The following is a 14,159-nucleotide window of genomic DNA, read 5'->3' as shown; positions in this document are numbered from 1 at the left end:
CACTCTTGAAGTCATAGTTTATAACAACTCCTGCCTCCTTCATGTTCCTCTCTTCTTGAGTAAAACTCAATGGGAGGCCTGGCATGTAAGGTAATGCTATCGCATCCTCCCTCAGTGCAAAGTAGATAGGTCAGCTCTTCTTATCTCTGCTTTAGCCGTGTTCATTGTCCCCGCTTGCCGCTTTTACCTGCGTGTAAAACACACAATGCACCAGGAATGTTATCGGTTGGGACTAAACAAAGCATGACGTCCAGTGGCGTTCCCAGAAAAGGAGGGAAGGGGCACATTGGAAACGTCCATATCATCTTCGAAATTTTTTTCGTCATTGAATATCGTGAGGTCTCGAATTGGCGAGCGCAAACCACGCCACGCTGTTGGAGTGAATGGACAAAGTTGACATGGTTGGTACAAACCAAACATTTATACATACATTTATTTAACTAATTTAGACGACATCATCCACTGAATCAATACATCAAATGTAATTAACACGCTAGGACATCTTTACACAATAACACAACAAATACACAACATGACAACTTACCATGCGGGACCCCGGCGCGCAGGCCTGCGGTGCCACGCACCGAGGACCCACGCTAGAGACAACCGTTCGCGGCAACCGCCACGCGCAGAAGAGACTCTCTCAACTCTTGCCCGCCACCAAGGCCTGCCTTTTGCCAGGAGACACCGCCGGCGCTACCATTCTATCAACAGTGGTACTCAATGCGAACACAACGCCATCTATCGTCCGGCGGTTGTCACCTCTGAAATACGGCTTCTGTGCGAGACACGCGCGCCACGCGGCGCAAACAACTTTACAGGGGGTGTCAGCACCCCAACATTTCCTCAACCTTAAATCCAACATATCCAAAAAACAAAAAGATCAGCTAAACAAGCTTATGATGACCCCTCTACTCACCGTTGCGGATCACCGCGGGTTCACGCTTAGCGAGCCACAGGGCCGTGGCTCCGTCACCCACTCGCGTGTAGCGGGCCGCTCCGCGGGCGCTCAACTAATATGGCGTTTAGCGCGGCGCGGCAAAACAGACAGTGTTCAAATACTAAATACACAACACTTTACTGCCTTTGGTGGCACCTTGAACAATTGTACAACGTCCGCTCCCGGGACACGGGGAACAAAGGCACCCACACGCGCACGTTCACAATAAGGGGAAAACCGCTAGCACGTCGCAGCTGGCAATGGCGAGCTTTGACACGCCGGTCGGGAAAAGGTCCCTCGCGGCTATGCTGCGCACTCTCACGATGGCCAAGGGCCTGGTCGCGAGTGTTGAGGCAAACCCCGTACGCGTAGGGCTACGGCAAGTGTGGCTCGGTGTGGTACGACCACTTCAAGCACTAGGCACCCCTGTGGGCTTAGCGTACGATACCGAAGCTAGCACTCAAGTAAACACACCTGTCGAGTTGCCAAAGGCCTCCCCAGGCAGGCTACAGTCCGGCGATTTTCAAAGGGGATGCGGACGAAGGAAAACACGTGCTTACCCGGCGCCGACCAGGGAGAAGAGAGCAGCTCCCTCGACGCGCACGTACCACGTGCTGCGCCCGTGAGTGGCGCCATCTATTGCCACGCGCCATTATCAGAGCAAAAAAAAGCAAAAGGGTGTGGCCGTGGGACGAAATGCCCGCGAACTGGTCGCGGGCGCGCCTCAGATCCCACATTCTCCTCTCCTTAATTCACCCTGTATACCGGTCTGCAAAGGCAGCCGGTCATCGCCCATGCATACAAAAACGTCATGCAATGGGCAACAGCTAGCCTCAGCCTCGCTCTGCAACTGCTGTTGAAAAAAAAAAATGAAAGAACACAACAATACTCTTCAGAAATAAAAAACATTGTTATGGCGTTTATTAGCCGGCACACAGCGAGTCTACACAATGGCGACAGTAACGGCCAAGCACGGACTCCCCGCGCGAGCGGCGTTCTTTTTGGGCAGACCCACTAGAAAGCACTTGAGAGTTTGATCCATTTCAGTGTTCGGCGGCTTCTCTACAACATATATTTGGCATGCTGCAGCGTTTTGGGGGGGGGGGGGGGAGGGAAGGCTCCGCGTGGCCCTATATAGTTCTAAGAGACGGTCCACATCCAATGTGGCGATGCCATTCATCGGTGGCCCGTCGCTGGTTGCGGGCGGTGGCAGCCCTCACAGCGGTGCCGCGCAATGGGGGTCCTCCCCCATTTGCTGTTCGCACAGAGCCGCCAGGTCGGTGTCCAAGCGCTGGCTGAGCGGGGCTGGTTTTGAAGCCTTCCTCGTGGTGGCCATCCCCTCAGCAGCCGCATTTGTCCGCACCACATGCATGGCACTCTTATAGTGGCACTGATAGTGCACGGTCACACGGAACGTGGCGCAGAACTCCACTGCAACATCAGTAGGCAGTTGGGCGCATCCAACTGCCTTCTCGCTGTCCGCCAGTGTGCAGCTCCGTAATGGCCACGGGACACGGTCCTGGGGCAGGTCGCGCCGAACACGCTGCTGCGTCTTCCAAGGTGCGTCGCTCACAAAGTAGCGTGGCACCTCCTGCCGCGCCCACGTCGCCATGCTTCGTTTTGGCGTTTTGGGGACCGGTGGAGGTGCCGACAATGTTGGTTCCGGCCGCCGGGCTGCCCGCCTGGTGGACTTCTTCTGGCTGGAGGGCATGTTGCGGGAGGGCATGTGACCACGACGACCGGCACCAGAATGAAAATGGCGCACCGCTGGCAGTCTCCGGCTTCCCCTCCTCATCTCACCGACAACCAGTGCCACCTATGTTTACGTAGGTGTCGTTGACCCGGTTAACCAGTGCCACCTATGTTTAAGTACGGGTCGTTGACCCAGTTCTTCCCCCTCCCCACACCACACACAGACACACACACCTGCACCACCAGAGCGTCCTTGAATGTTCTCGCGAATAACCGGTCGCTACCCCTCCGCATGCCAAAAAAGCGGGAAAAAAAATGAAGAAAACATGAACGCTCAATGGACAATCAGAAGCAGCAACTGGGCGGAACTGACTTCTTTGCAAGCACTGGCTGTAAAGAAGTTAGATAACTGAGACTAGACAGTAAAAAGGAGGGCCTTCGGTTGCGGAAATAAGCCTGCCGTCCGGCGTGAAATCACTAAGGTGACAACGTCTCAGATTATACCGGTGCATGGGCTGAATGCAGTCCGCCGCGCCTGGTGTGCGCCGTTGCTTGCGCGAAGAGCCACTGGGCGCTGGCGCAGGCTCGTCAGACCTGGACGCAAAAGCTTTCAGGTCTGCGATGTGGGCACGGCTGAGTTTTCCCGAAAGCGGGTCTTTCAGCAAGTACGTGAGTGGAGTCCAAGCTTTCTTCACACAGTACAGACCAAGCCACTTTGGAGCGAGTGAACTTGAGAAACCCTTGCTCGCATCGTTAAGAGCGTGGTTGCGCTTCAGGACGAGGTCACCTACCTTAAATGAAAGGTGGCAACGTTTTCGGCCGTACTGGGCCTTTTGCTCGGCCCTGGCCGATGCCAAACTCTGCCTCACTCTACTGAGAACACGACAAAGCCTGTCCCGAAATGTTGAAGCGTAAGCAGAACAGTCTCTCAGTTCTTCCTCGTCTCCGAGCTGGCATTGCATGATACTGGTCACCGGATTTGCGAACTCACTTCCGAAATTAAGGAAGGCAGGAGATAAACCAGAAGAGCGAATCTCGGAGAATCGGATTGCGAACGCGAGTTCGCTCAAATGGTCTGCCCAGTCCCTTTGACTTTCGTCAAAGGCCGCCAACATCGGTTTAAGCGTACGATTGGTTCGCTCTGTCAAATTGGACTGGGGATGGTAGGGCGAAGTGGTGCAGTGACCTATTGCTAGGGAACGGCACGTATCACCAAACACTCGAGCGGTGAAATACGAGGCATTGTCCGTGATCAATCTTTTCGGAAAGCCGAACCGACAAAACACTTCCTGTAGCCTCTCTAGCACCGCTCGCGCTGTCACTTTCCGCAGCGGAAACAACTTCACCAATTTGGAAAAATGATAGACTACCATGAAATGTATGAACCCCTGCTTACTCCTGGGGAATGGCCCCATTAAATCGCGGGTGACTACTTGATATGAACGCTCTCTGACAATCGGTTCCATCAAGTCGGGCAGTTTCCCACCCCTTGATATCACCGCTTGACAGACGTGGCAGGAACGGCAATAGCGAAAATTGTCATGCTTCATGCCACGCCAAGTCACAACCTTGCTCAGTTTCGCAAAAACTTTAGACCCACTCAGGTGACCGGCCATGGGCTCGTCGTGAGAGGCTGGCAACAGTGCGCCTCTCAGACTTTTGGGCACAACCACCTTAAACGGGTCCACTGACTCCTCATGGGTGGCTATGTATTTCAGCATGAGTCCATCATGGTCCAGCAAGTGTGTATTCGTGGGGGACCCAGCGACACACACCGGTTCCCATCCCCCTGTACCCGCCATACTACCAGCAGCGTCTCGGCGCTCCGTCTCCCTGCGACCGTCGCTCAACTCGCGACAAAACAGATCATCTTGCTGGCCTTCAGTAACTCTTGTCTGCTGAAAGCGATTCCCATTCTCCCAAAGGAGAACCTGGTATCGTTCCCACTCAGGACTGCAGCCATCGCCTCCGCTCGCATTGGCGTCATGGGTTCGCTTCCCTTTCGCTCCCCCTCTCGCCCGCTTCGCGGCGCGCTGCTTGCCTGGCCCGTGGAAAAGGTTTGCTCATCGGTGCACTCACCCTTTTCTACACTAGGCGGCTCAGCCGCCGTTTCACCCGCGCCACTCGCTTGCGCAAAGGCACCGCTAGCGGTTGTCGCACCAGGATCCAGGCTCCTGGTAGACACTTGGGCACGAGATAGCGCGTCAGCTACTACATTAGTGCTCCCCTTGCGATACTGCACTGAAAAGTAATAATGCTGTATTAGGAGAGCCCAGTGCGCTAGCCTGCCTGCAGGCTCACGGAGCCGCATGAGCCAGCTAAACGTGCTGTCATCTGTTTGAACCACAAATTGTGTCCCATCAAGGTAGACATCAAACTTCCGCAGTGCAAACACGACAGCGAGACACTCCCTCTCGGTCACGGAATAATTCCTTTCCGCGGGTATCAACGAGCGGCTGGCAAAGACCAACTGCTGCAACACACCATCATATTCCTGTAGGAGAACTGCTCCTAATCCCAGATTGCTTGCATCAGTGTGGACAACAAACGGTCTGGTCAGGTCGAGGAGCTTGAGCTGCGCCGTCTCCGCAATGGCGCTAGACAGACGCCAAAACGCCTCTTGCTGCTCAGGTCCCCATCGCCACTCAGCTGACTTACCCAAGGCCTTTGTCAAGGGCGCCTGCACTCGGGCACAGGACGGAATGAGCGAGCGGTAAAAATTGGCCCTTCCGAGAAAGCGGCACAGGCTGCGTACTTCCTTGGTCGCGGGGAAATCGAGGATTGCTCGAAGTATCTCCCGATTAGGCTCAATGAAGCCTTCGCCCAGCGTGAAGCCAAGAAACTGAACTCTGGTTTGCGCTAGTTGGGCCTTTGCGGGATTTAACGTCATCCCGGTGGCTCTCACCCTCTCGAGCACATCGGCAATGTGGGCCCAGTGCTCTTCGAATGTTCGTGAATAAATCACAATGTCGTCGTGGTAGCACATGCAGTAAGACCACTTTGCTTCCCCGAGGACACGGTCCATGAGTCTCTGAAAAGTCGCAGGAGAATTGTAAAAACCAAAGGGCATACGAGTGAACTCAAATCACCCTGTGTGGGACGTGAACGCGGTCTTGCACTGGTCACGCTCATCCATCCGAACCTGTTGGTAACCTTTGGAGGCATCCACTGTGGTAAAATACCGCGCAGTGCCAAGGTTTTCTACAATGGAGCTAATCGTGGGGAGCGGATAGGCATCCTTACAAATCACTCCGTTCAGACCACGGTAGTCTACGCACAAACGATGACTACCATCTTTCTTAGGCACCAACATAATTGGAGACGCCTAGATGCTGGACGAACGGCGGACAATGCCAGCTAAGAGCATCTCGTCCAGCAAGCCATCACTTACCTGCCTCTTGGCCTGGCTGACGGGCCTGGGAATACACTTCAAAGGAAGCGCGTCGCCAGTTTTGATCGAATGGCTCACCAAATCGGTACAGCCTGGTTGATCGGTAAAGAGCTCATCGTGTTCACGTAACAATGCTGACAGACGAGCTTTCTGTGTATCATCCAATTGAGTCGCCAGGCGATCAAAGGATACGGAGCCTCTTCGTGTGATGCCGCTCGATCCCAATGGGGATTTTGAGCCAACGAGTGCATAGCGCAGGGGCCTGGCCCCAAAGTTTGCACAAGACACGGTTTCAACACTCCTGTTGCACAGGCAACAGAAAGCGCCGGTGGGCTGATGAACGACTTTAGCTCCGAAAAAAGTCTGTCGCGATAGCCTCCATTCGCAATGTCCACTACAATACCAGTTTTTAGGAGAAAGTCCCGACCGAGAATCACAGGAACACTGAGCCCTGGAAGATGAACGAAACGCGCTCGTCTCATTCGGCCTCCCCATCTGACAACCAACCTCACAGCGCCCGCTGACTGGGCCACGCCCTTCGCGAGGGTGAATGTCATTCGGCTGTCCCGCAAGTGCAATGAGCGCTTCTGCAAGTGAGACAACACCTGTTCGCCAAACAGCGAAGCGCTTGCGCCCGTGTCCAGCACCGCCGAGAATTTGAGACCGACAACGGTGACCGAAATAAGCGGCGCGTGCGCACCAGCAAGACTACTTGCCCGGTACGCAGAGGGGAGAAGCAAGGCCTCGGCCGCTCAAGCCTTCACGATTGGCCCGCGCTTCCATTTTCCTTCCTCACAGGAGGCACACGAATGCGGAGCACTCTCTTTCTATGTGCCCTCGTTGACGGCAGCGAAAGCAGCGCACTCCATCGCGGTCCTTTTCCCAAGACGGAGCAGCTTCGAGCTCCAGAGGTCGGTTCGCCGGGTGATCAAAGAAACCGCTTTGACGACCGTCACCATTGGTGATACGCTGGGTCGAATTTCGTCCCTGCTCGCGCGCGTCGAATTGCAATGCAGCACTGGCAGCATGCCTCCTGTACGTGTAGAGATTTAAAGCTCGCTCGCTTATCTCCCACGTGCGCCGACCTGTAGCGGCAACCGCAAAGGCAGCTCTGGCGGTCTGTTGCCGCTGGGGAAGGGTCATGGCCCCTCCCCACGCCAGCGCGGTTCAAGGGCCTCGCTTGCTGGCGGTGGCCGGTGATAGGCACGCGCGGTGAGAATGTTGCCTTGGATCGCGCTTTGCCTCGACGGCCGATTCCTCAAAATCACGGAAGCGACTGCCGCGCAGGTATGCCGAAAAATTCGGGTGTGCCTGCCTGGTTACCTGTTCGACGTGCTCCTCGTTCGAGGCTCTGGGCTCAGCGATAGAAAAAAGGTCTTCCATTGCGTGTACGTACTCCTAAAATGACTCATCAGGAGCTTGTGTGCGGAGCTCGAGCTCGCGCCGCATCCTACTTTCGTAGTCAGCCGGTAAGAATTAGCGCAGGAAGGTCACGCGGAACTCATCGAGGGTTGCTGCTCGGTTTCCAGAAATCCTATGCCACCTGGCCGCCATGTCAGTCAGTGCAGCCGGGACGACGCGTCCAAGCACTTTCTGGTCGTCTAGACCCATGGCTCTCTGATAACGTGTGAGGGAGTCCAGGTAATCTCTTGCACTTTGCAGACCACCATACCCGCTGTAGGTCGAAATGGCCAACATGACAGTGAGATGAGCGCGTTTCGGAATGGCCGAAAGCATTCGGACTGCCCTCGTGAGTGCCTGAATCATTTGGACGGCATTTCGCAGCAGCGTCTGTGCGCCCGCTTCAAAGGAAACTGTCGGTGCATTAGTGGCGCAGGTGAGCGATTGGGAACTGTCACCTAGCTCGATAAGCGGGACGGTTTCAAAATGAATACCGGCTGTCATGACATTGGGGAGCGCCTGTTGTTCACAGCTGATTCTTGGGGCAGCTTCACATGAAATTGCTAGGCCGCTTGCAGCTAGCGGTACAGGCGCATGCTTGAAATGAGTTTGGGTGCTAGGTTGCGTAGCAGCCAGCGGGCAAAATTCGGCTACGGCTGAGGCCGCAGTGCCGATCTGCGCCCTGGAAGCGCCACTGAGAGCCGTTTCAGAGCGTGGTGACATGGAACTGCCATGCATTCCAAAAGGAGCAGTAGCAATCCCATTCGCCCGCGTGCACTGTTCGGGTTGGGCTATGGCCCGGGACCCAAAACACGCTACCTCTCAAGTGGGAGCTGCTACGTAGCGTCTCGTGTCATCCCGACTGGGGCTTGTGACAAGTGAGGGTACGCGATTGTGATGCTCAAGGGGGGACTGGCCCTGTTCTCGAGCAAAGCGGTATCTGCTAAAAGCGTCAGCGGACATAACTCACGCCGCACAGACATAAGGCAGGTAAACACGGCGAGCCTGATTCGCAAAGGCGGGCTCACTCGGCTAAGACTAATCAAAGGCTTAATGAGCCTTTGATTCCGCATTGGGCGCCAGTATGGTGACCCCTCTACTCACCGTAGCAGATCACTGCAGGTCATGCTTAGCGAGCCACAGGGCCGCGACGTTCACAATAAGGGGAAAACCGTGAGTATGTCACAGCTGGCAATGGCGAGCTTTGACACGCCGGTCGGGAAAAGGTCTCTCGCGGCTATGCTGCACACTTTCACGGCAAGTGCGGCTCGGTGTGGTACGACCACTTCAAGCACTAGGCACTGCTGGGGCTTAGCGTACGGTACCGAAGCTAGCACTCAAGTAAACACGCCTGCCGAGGTGCCAAAGGCCACCCCAGGCAGGCAACAGTCCGGTGATTCCCAAAGGGGACACAGACGAAGGATAACATGTGCTTACCCGGCGCCGACCTGGAGGAGAGAGCAGCTCCCTCAGCGCGCACGTACCGCATGCCGCACCCACACGTGGCGCCATCTATCGCCACGTGCAGTTACCAGAACAGAAAAAGCAAAAGTGTGTGGCCGTGCGGCGGAATGCCCGCGAAATGGTCACGAGAGCGCCTCAGATCCCCACAAGATTTAACAAACAAAAAATGACATCACATGTCCGAGTGTCCTATCACCACGACACCGCCGCCGGTCGAGACTGCTGCACTGTCCTGCTCGACTTTACCTCAGTACCGGCCCTGCAACAGCAACGTTGCCATCTGCACGACGAACCGTCGCTAGCGCCGACACGTTTTTCAGTTGCGACAGCACTCACGAGGGCGCCGGACTGCAGACAGTTGGGCAGGTGCCAGGCATCTCTATCACCCGACCTCACGATTGCATTCCTGGCCAGGGACACTGACTATGTGCAGAAGACAGCCAGCCGTGGATGACATCCCTCCCGCTAAAGACAAAAAAAACTTCGAAAGAAACAATGGAGCAGGGCCTAGGCAAGGGAGCTTCGGGCCTTTCGGCCACGTGGTACGATGGTCAGTACTGCTAGCTAATACATCGACGGCAACCGAGACGCCCATCAAAATAAAACGAAAATCACTTTTCCCAACTCGTGCATCGCAAGATTAAAAAAAAAAAAAGGTGACGGAAGCAGAGCGCAACACCTCAACGCGACGATCCACCTAGTTGTGCCATGTGCGACAGGCGGCTGCGCAGGGCCTTAGGCCTAATGAGTCGCTCGACAACAACCGGCATCTTCCCAGCACCCAGCCTAGGTGCAGAAGAGGCAGCTGGGAGGAGACATTCACTCTGTGAGGTGGCCCTATTGCTCGCCGCACGCAGCCGCTTACCGAGCGATCGGTGTCTACCGCCCCGGGCGGTGTCACGACACCCCGCCGTCGAGCTGCAATACAAGACAGCAACGACGCCCGGCTGCCTGAGCCCAAAGAGATAGAAGAAGCTATTTACAGAAAATTGGATCATCCACAAGGCTTCCGTACTCACTCGCTTTGGGCCTGGCCTACAAACCACGTGCTCTAGGCCTTGCTCACACCATGATGCAGACCATATGTCGTCTCAATTGAACAATGGTTTTGAGAGCTAACAACAACAAAGAACAACACTTGCGAGCAAAAAAAAAATAAATAAAAAGTCTAAAAAGTCAACCTGGCGACAAATTCAAACACGTTGCAAAACCAATCTCCTCGCTTCTCAACAAAGCACACCACCGATGCTAGCAAAGAAGTCCCCCCCTAGGCCTACTCCATCCCGGCTCTAGCAAAAGCTTGTACCAAACCGCAAAAACTGTTGTCTGATACTCCAAGAGCTCCACGTTGGGCAGCCAGTGTGGGGTCTCGATATGGCGAGCGAGCACCACGCCACGCTCTTGGAGTGAACGGACATAGTAGACGTGGTCGGTACAAATGAAAGAGCAATATACATTTATTTAGCTAATTTATAACGACGATATCATCTGCCGAATGATATATATCGTTATCAACATGCCAGGACATCCACTCCATGACAAACACACTAACACAACAAACCATACAGTAACATGACAGACACAATAACACACCCAAGGCGGCGTCGCCAACACTTGACCTACCACGTGGGCCCCCCGGTGCGCAGGCCCACGGTGCCACGCGCTGAGGACCCACGCTAGAAGCAACCGTTCGCGGCAACCGCCACACGCAGAAGAGACTCGCTCAACTCTCGCCCGCCACCAAGGCCTGCCTTCTGCCAGGGGTCACCGCCGGCGCTACCACTCTACCAGCAGTGGTACTCAAGGCGAACACAAAGCCGTCTATCTTCCGGCAGTTGTCACGCTCGAATTACGGCTTCTGTGCGAGACACGTGCGTCACGCGTCTCAAACAACTTTACAGGGGGTGTTAGCACCCCCTTAATATATAGTGCAAAGTGACCTTTTGCGTGCCCCTCCTCCTTTATATCAAGGTGTGCTCCCCTCCCCCCCAGTATTTTAAAATTTCTGGTTACACCTCTGGTGACAGCAAAAACCAGTACAGAATGTCCATATAATTCCTACCCTATTAAAAACAAAACGAATCTCTCCTTCGAGTTGTCTTAGACGTATGCATAAGGTACCCTGCAAAAAAGAAGGTTATTTTATTTACTGCTTCCTAGAGGACAGGGTAGGAGGTTTTTTGGAGTATAGACAGAAAGAATGCTCTAGCCACATAAAATATTGCTGCAAAAGGAGAATGAAGTTTGTTAAATTGTGGAGTTTCAGCCAAGAGATGAGTGCCGGAAGAGGTTGGCTTTCTGAGCCTAGATTGACTTCATGTTACGTGCAGCAGACTAATCGGTTGTAAAGAAAAAGAACCTTCTTTATTCTTGAAGTCATTTTGGGGAAATGCAGTTGGGACTGTGTGAGTCACTAGTGTTGTACGTCACAGCATTTGTCTATCATATCAGCTCATAACCACATAGGTGTATTTTTAATGTTATTTCATAGATGATTGGCACCATGAAATTTGCAGTGAATTTAAATATTTCTAGCTCTTCACAAAAACTCGGAATATTTTTTCATGTCCTTGAATGTAAATTCAACTTGCTTCTCCTCCAGGATTTGAAGTTAGCTGCTCCAGACTGCCCCAAATTGAAACATTTTTCTGCTTCAAAGTAGAAAATTTTGCTGCTCCGAAAATTGTTCCCTTATGGAAGACCTCGGTAGCATCACTGTGAATGCACGCTATGCTATGTCGTCACTACTGCATTCAGTGCTGTAACTGGATCAAGGCGACAGAAAACAAACAAGTTATCTGCTGGTTCCAGCAGCATCTCAGGGAAAAACCAGTAACCTGCTGGAAGCAGCACAGAAAACCAGAAACCAGTAAGCACTCTGCTGGGACCAGTACAGCCAGTGGTTTGCCTGATGAGACCATCACAAAACCGTTAAGCACCCTGCTGGAGCCAGCAGAAGACCAGTAAGCACACTGCTGGAACCAGTACAACCAGCGGGTTAGTTGCTGGTTCCACCACAAACTAGCAGCTCCCAGCAGAAAGCCAGCAGGAAATTTTCACCTGGGGTGGTATCGGTACAGGGGTGGAAGTGCAGCGCCATGTGGTGTCACGCTACGCCTATCCGCTTCTGCTGCGCCTGTCCAAAACTGCTCTCAAGTGATCTTTTGTGCCTTCACAAGCCGTCCACCACGTGGCTTGACCAAGCCAGCTCCTATCATCGGCTTCGGCCTGGTGGGCTCTCGTGAGTAGTTGAATAGTGTTGGGGATGGCGTGAAAAACCTAGCGAACACGAAAGGGCAGCAGAGAGTTAGCCACAGCAAAGCAGTTGTTCAGCGCTCTATTGTCACTGTCCACGACATAGTTTTGTGAACACTTCAGTATTATCATATATATATGTACATGTGAACTGGTGTTTTTCAAAGCTAACATTAAAAAAAAATATATCGCAACCCGCCACGTTGGGAATCCCCGCCATGGTGGCCACACTTTCAATGGAGGTGAAAAAGCTTGAGGCTCGTATACTTAACTTCAGGTGCATGTTAAAAAACCCCAGGTGGTCGAAATTTCTGTAGTTCTACACTACGGTAGCTTGAATTATCATATGGCACTTTTGGGATGTTAAACTCTAACATTTATATTTTTAATAAATGCTGAAGTGTAGGCAGGTTTATCATTGCAGTGCATTGCTTATGTCTATTTTCTCTTTGGATCTCGTGTCAGCTCTGGCGTGGAAGCATAAGCTTTTCTAATTTATTTCCAGAGTCTCATTTGGTTTAGAATGATGTTAGCTCTTATTAGCTTACATCTGGTCTTTAATCATTCCTGTCTGCTGTGATTTCGTATTAAATGCACTTTCTTCATTTGTCTGAGATGACCCATAAAAGAGGAAAAGCCCTTCTACTAACTAGTCGAAATTACCAACAATGTCTGTTTTTTTTTTTTGGAGGGGGGGAGGCGGGGGAGAAAAGCTAGGCACTTTCACAGAATGACATCTAAATTCAATATGATGGCAAGCCAATTTCGCACCACAAGTAATTACAACAATAAAATAAGTAAATAAAATAAACGAGTGCACGCAGACTTCCTTTGAACTCTTTTTGCTCTCCTTCATGGCACAATGCATTTCAAGAACGGCTCATAACAAACGCCCTGGCATATTGATAAAAACACGGCAAGCATGACACAAAAGCCTCTCAGATGATGTGCCAAATCACAGGCTTGAAGCTACCAACACTAATCTCAAGACCCTAACTTTAGCTGGCTATCCTATCATAGGAACCACATTGAAATACAGATTTCGAAGGCCATGCTCTTGTGCATGGGGTCCTGAAAATCATATTGGGTGTCTTACACTAACTAGGGGGCGATCATTATGCACGGGAACTACAAATCAAGTTTTCACAAATGTCACCTTCAGGTGCTGGAAGATCGTGCTGCTAAATACAATCTGATGGGTTTCAACTGTGGAGTCTCGAATTGGCGAGCGCCATCACCACGCCCTTGGAGTGAACAGACACAGCAGACACGGTCGGTACAAACCAAACAATACACATACATTTATTTAACTAATATATACGACAATATCGTCCGCCCAATCGATACATCAATCGTTATCAACACGCTAAGTCAACATAACACAAAATTACCATACACTCAAATAACGTAATACAAGAGCACACAAAAGGCGGCGTTCCCAACGCTTCAATCACCTCATGGGCCTACCGCAGGTGGCCCGCGGTGCCGTCCACGGCAGACCCACCGCGAGAGACAACCATTCGCGACAACCGCCACGTGCAGAAAAGACTCCCTCAACTCTCGCCTGCCATCAAGGCTTGTCTTTCGCCAGGGGTCACCGGTGGTGCTACCACTTTATCAATAGTGGTACTCAACGCGAACACAACGCCATCAATCGCCCGGCGGTTGTCAACCCCGAAATATGGCTTCTGTGCAAGACATGTGCACCACGTGGCGCAAACAACTTTACAGGAGTGTCAGCACCCCCACACAACATACCCATTAACTCTCCCGAATTGTCCAGGAGACTCCCGAATTTCGACCTAATCTCTATACTGCATAAATGCACCCTTGAATCTCCTGAAAAATTGGGTCACTGGCATAGCAGAGCATTTTTTTTAATCACGTGCGTACGTCATCCTTTCTTGCTGTGACAGTTGTGGTGCTGCAGAAGAGTACACTTCTAATTCGATTCGTACCTCGGAGTATTGCCAATTATTTACCTCACATTTCAGTGAAGGTCAGCGGCCATGGGAC

General features: G+C 52.5%; 1 protein-coding gene and 1 long non-coding RNA gene across 11 annotated transcripts in view; one reads left to right on the top strand and one right to left on the bottom strand.

The window, feature by feature from the left end:
* LOC119178697 (fat-like cadherin-related tumor suppressor homolog) overlaps positions 1-14,159 on the top strand; it is an 812,220-nt gene that overhangs the window by 457,927 nt on the left and 340,134 nt on the right. The gene's annotated exons all lie outside the window — the stretch shown is intronic.
* Positions 1-14,159, bottom strand: part of LOC142783826 (uncharacterized) — a 56,033-nt gene that overhangs the window by 36,124 nt on the left and 5,750 nt on the right. For all 4 annotated transcript variants that reach the window (XR_012888493.1, XR_012888494.1, XR_012888495.1 and 1 more), the window contains exon 2: positions 11,949-12,167. This is a non-coding gene — a long non-coding RNA (uncharacterized LOC142783826). The remainder of the gene's footprint in view (positions 1-11,948; positions 12,168-14,159) is intronic.

This window comes from Rhipicephalus microplus, chromosome 2 (genome assembly GCF_043290135.1).
Source record: "Rhipicephalus microplus isolate Deutch F79 chromosome 2, USDA_Rmic, whole genome shotgun sequence".
Lineage (NCBI taxonomy): Eukaryota > Metazoa > Arthropoda > Arachnida > Ixodida > Ixodidae > Rhipicephalus > Rhipicephalus microplus.
This window is presented reverse-complemented; position numbering and strand designations above follow the sequence as displayed.